At 39.7% G+C, this 4,958-nt stretch overlaps 1 non-coding gene across 1 annotated transcript; it reads right to left on the bottom strand.

The window, feature by feature from the left end:
* Nucleotides 1-900: 900 nt before the first annotated feature.
* On the bottom strand, nt 901-1,007 carry LOC127089383 (small nucleolar RNA R71). Its single transcript, XR_007790989.1, has one exon. It is a non-coding gene; the product is annotated as a small nucleolar RNA R71 (small nucleolar RNA).
* Between the last annotated feature and the right edge of the window lie 3,951 nt (nt 1,008-4,958).

Raw genomic sequence — 4,958 nt, 5'->3', positions numbered from 1 at the left:
GATTTGATTCCCTAATCACGACGAACTACATACCGATATCCGCTTATTTGATATTTAATCTAGATCCAATTTTAGTTTTACTTTTCCCCCTAATCATCAAAGTATCATCTGCCTTAGCTTTACGAAGTAACCCTAGAAAAACGGTATATCGATTCATTAAGTCCCTGTGGGATCGATATCTTTTAAAACTACGCGATTAGACTGTGCACTTGCAGTTAATACCCCAATAGACTCATAAAGTCGCGATCAAGTTTTTGGCGCCGTTGCCGGGGACTTTTATTTAGTCGATATCGTAACTCTTCTGTTACGCTGTAGAGACTAAGGCTTTTTATTTTTCCTTCTTTTTCGTTGATTTGTATGCCACACACTCGCTCACAAGGCGAACCGTACTACTTACGAATCAACGACGTTGAATGATATCTCTGAGTCTTACGATGAATTCGGGAGTATCATGCTGCAAATAATCTTACTCCAATCGAAATTCCTGATCTCAAAAATCTTCTTCCTTCGCCGATACCCGAGATGGCAGAACCAGCTCGTGCTCTTCGAGATTACGCCGCTCCATCACAAGATGAGCCGCATTCGAGTATTGCTCCACCCGCAATCGAAGCAAACAACTTCGAACTTAAACCTTCACTGTTGCAGGCAGTGCAACAGAACCAATTTTCTGGAAATCCTATCGAGGATCCAAACCTTCATTTATCCGTATTTGTTCAATACGCTGATACTGTTAAAGCTAATGGTGTCACTTCAGAGGCAATTCGACTTCGTCTCTTTCCTTTCTCGTTAAGAGATAAAGCTAGAAGATGGCTTCAGTCTCTTCCTTCCAACTCAGTCACCACATGGAATGAGTTGAAGAAGGTCTTTCTTGCCCGATATTTTCCTCCAAGCAAAACAGCTATGTTAAGAGCCCAGATAAATGGATTTAAGCAGAAAGATAACGAGTCTCTCTTCGAAGCTTGGGAAAGATACAAAGACATGATGAGACTTTGTCCACACCATGGTTTAGAGGACTGGTTAGTAATTCATACCTTCTATAATGGTCTCTTGTACAACACAAGATTAACAATAGACGCCGCCGCAGGTGGTGTGTTTATGGATAAACCTTACGATGACGCTTATCAACTTATCGAAAGCATGGCCCAAAACCATTATCAGTGGGGAAGCGACCGAACAATGGTAGAAAAACCTCAAACGAAAACTGGCATGTACGAGATAAGTAGCCTTGATCATGTTAATGCAAAAGTGGAGGCTCTTGCCCAGAAAATTGAAAGTTTAAATGTATCACCTCCAGCCACCGTGGTTGTCGTAACTCAAAATTTCGAAGTCTGTGGAATTCAAGGTCACACTCCTACAGATTATCAACTCCTAATAGGAATCCAAGCAGAGCAGGTGAACTATGCTCAAGGAAATCCCTACTCGCATACCTATAACTCAAACTGGAAGAACCATCCTAATTTTTCATATAAGAGTAATAATGCTTTATACGCACCAGGTCAAGCCCCAGCTATACCTCCTGGATATCAAAAGCCGACCCCATCTACACCTAACAATAATGTTCCTAGAAAATCCAATTTGGAAATCATGATGGAGAACTTCATAGCTTCTCAACAGCAAACCAATAAAGATTTCTTAAACCAGAATGTACACACTAACGAACAAATTAAACAACTAGCAAGTAAAGTAGATGCCCTGGCTACCCATAATAAAATGCTGGAAACACAAATCTCGCAAGTAGCTCAACAACAAGCGCCTACTGCTTCCCCAACTGGTACATTTCCTGGACAGCCCCAACCTAACCCGAAAAGCCACGCTCATGCAATTATATTAAAAAGTGGAACAGAGGTGGAAGGACCGTCTGACCCAAGGAGTGATAACCAAAACTCTAAAAAGTCAACTGAGGAAGAAAGTAAACATAAGGAAAAGGAAGAGTGTAATAAGGAAACCATAGAAAAGAAAGAACCTTATGTACCTCCGCCGCCTTACAAACCACCTATCCCTTATCCTCAGAGGCTAATTAAAACCAAAGACGCGGGCCAATTTAAAAAATTTGTTGACCTACTGAAACAATTAAACGTCACCATTCCTTTTATAGAAGCTATTACACAAATGCCTTCATATGTTAAGTTCTTAAGAGAAATTCTATCTAATAAAAGGAAACTTAAAGAGAGCGAAACCGTTACACTCACTGCTGAGTGTAGCGCAATAATCCAGAATATGCCTCCTAAACTTAAAGACCCTGGTAGTTTCTCTATACCCTGTCATATAGGAAAGTTCGTCATAGACAAAGCTCTATGCGATTTAGGAGCCGGTATCAGTGTTATGCCCTTGTCCATATGCAAGAGACTTGAAATGGGAGAATTAAGACCAACCAAAATGTCTGTGCAATTAGCAGATCGTTCCGTTAGATATCCCGTAGAAACGTTCCCGTGCGTATAGTTCAATTCTACATTCCCACGGATTTTATAATTATGGACATAAGAGAAGATGAAGTTACCCCCATTATACTGGGAAGGCCATTCTTAGCAACCGTCGATGCTATCATAGACGTAAAACGAGGAAGACTCACTTTCGAAGTAGGAGAAGAGAAAATTGAGTTTATTCTTTCCAAATTTTTGAAAGCACCTGCAATAGAAGACACATGTTACTTCATGGATATCATCGATGAATGCATAAAAGAAACAGAATTAGAAAATGACGATTTACCCGACTATCGTGTAGAAGACAAACTGAATCAATGTTTAGCAATAACATCAGATCCTACGCAGTGCCTTAAGAAACCAACCCTCGACCTGAAAACACTTCCCAAAAATCTGAGATATGAATTCCTAGACTTAGAACTTGAACGATCCGTAATAGTCAATGCAGACCTAGGAAAACTCGAAATCGAAAAACTCCTACATATCTTAAGAAAATATCCAACCGCACTAGGATACAACATCACCGATCTCAAAGGGATAAGTCCTTCTATTTGTATGCACCGCATCATGCTAGAAGAAGACTGTACAACTTCTAGGGAACATCAGAGGAGACTAAACCCGATCCTGAGTGAGGTAGTGAAGAAGGAAGTAACGAAGTTATTAGAGGCAGGTATCATATATCCTATATCCGATAGCAAATGGGTTAGTCTTGTACACGTAGTACCAAAGAAAGGAGGTATAACAGTGATCGAAAATGAAAAAGGAGAAACTATAACCAAACGAATTGAATCGGGATGGAGAATGTGCATTGATTATAGAAAGCTAAACAAAGCGACCCGAAAAGATCATTTTCCTTTACCATTCATAGACCAGATGTTAGAACGATTAGCCAAGCATTCTCATTTCTGCTATCTAGACGGTTACTCAGGCTTCTTTCAAATACCAATTCATCCTGATGACCAAGAAAAAACAATGTTCACATGTCCTTTTGGTACCTTCGCTTATCGACGAATGTCGTTTGGCTTGTGCAATGCTCCTGCAACCTTTCAAAGGTGCATGATGGAAATATTCGCCGATTTTCTCGAAAACATCATGGAAGTCTTTATGGATGATTTTTCCGTATGCGGACAACGTTTTGAAGAATGTCTTGAAAACCTAGAAAGAGTTCTAGAACGATGTGTAAAAGTAAACCTAGTACTTAATTGGGAAAAATGTCACTTTATGGTACAAGAAGGAATTGTTTTAGGACACATCATATCAAATAGAGGAATTGAAGTAGACAAAGCCAAAATAGAAGTAATCGAAAACCTTCAACCTCCGAAAACTGTGAGAGAAATACGAAGCTTCTTAGGACATGCCGGTTTTTACCGACGATTCATTAAAGATTTCTCTAAAATAACTAAACCTTTAACCGGACTATTAATGAAAGATGATGAATTCATCTTCGACAATAAATGCTTAGAAGCATTTCAAACACTTAAACAAGCATTGATCTCCGCACCCATAATGCAGACCCCGGATTGGAATGAACCATTCGAAATAATGTGTGACGCAAGTGACTACACCGTAGGCGCTGTTTTAGGACAACGAAAGGATAAAAAACTTCACGTCATATATTATGCGAGTAGAACTCTAGATGAAGCGCAAATGAATTACGCCACGACCGAGAAAGAACTTTTAGCAGTAGTATTTGCACTAGATAAATTTCGTTCCTACTTGGTCGGAGCTAAAATAATCGTTTACACTGATCACGCTGCCATAAAGTACCTCTTAACAAAAAAGGACGCTAAACCTAGACTCCTAAGGTGGATTTTGTTGCTACAAGAATTTGATTTGGAAACCAAAGATAAAAAAGGAACTGAAAACGTAGTAGCAGATCACCTCTCTAGACTTGAAAACCTGGAACCGGAAAGAACATCGATCAACGATGATTTCTCGTACGATAAACTTATAGCTAATTTGGAAGAAAATAGAGTTGATGAACAGGTAGAGACCACCTTAGCTATATGTGTTACACCATGGTACGCTGATTTCGTCAATTATTTAGCTGCCGGAGTGGTTCCACTTGATTTATCTTACCAACAAAAGAAACGATTCTTCCATGACATAAAACATTATTATTGGGACGACCCTTTACTTTTCAAAAGAGGCCCCGATGGTATTTTTCGTCGCTGTATACCTGAAGAAGAGGTAGAAATTATAATCCAACATTGTCATTCCGCTCCTTATGGTGGACATGCAAGTACATCCAAGACCTGCTCTAAGATCTTACAAGTCGGTCTTTATTGGCCAAACATATGGAAGGATGTACATACCGCTGTCAAGAAATGCGATAGGTGTCAACGCACAGGAAACATATCTAGACGTGACGAAATGCCACATAAAGGCATTTTGGAAGTAGAAATTTTCAATGTGTGGGGAATAGATTTCATGGGACCTTTCCCACCTTCTTTTGGTAACAAGTACATACTCGTAGCGGTTGCCTACGTATCAAAATGGATTGAAGCTATAGCTTCTCCAACAAACGACACACGAGTA

This window comes from Lathyrus oleraceus, chromosome 5 (genome assembly GCF_024323335.1).
Source record: "Lathyrus oleraceus cultivar Zhongwan6 chromosome 5, CAAS_Psat_ZW6_1.0, whole genome shotgun sequence".
Lineage (NCBI taxonomy): Eukaryota > Viridiplantae > Streptophyta > Magnoliopsida > Fabales > Fabaceae > Lathyrus > Lathyrus oleraceus.
This window is presented reverse-complemented; position numbering and strand designations above follow the sequence as displayed.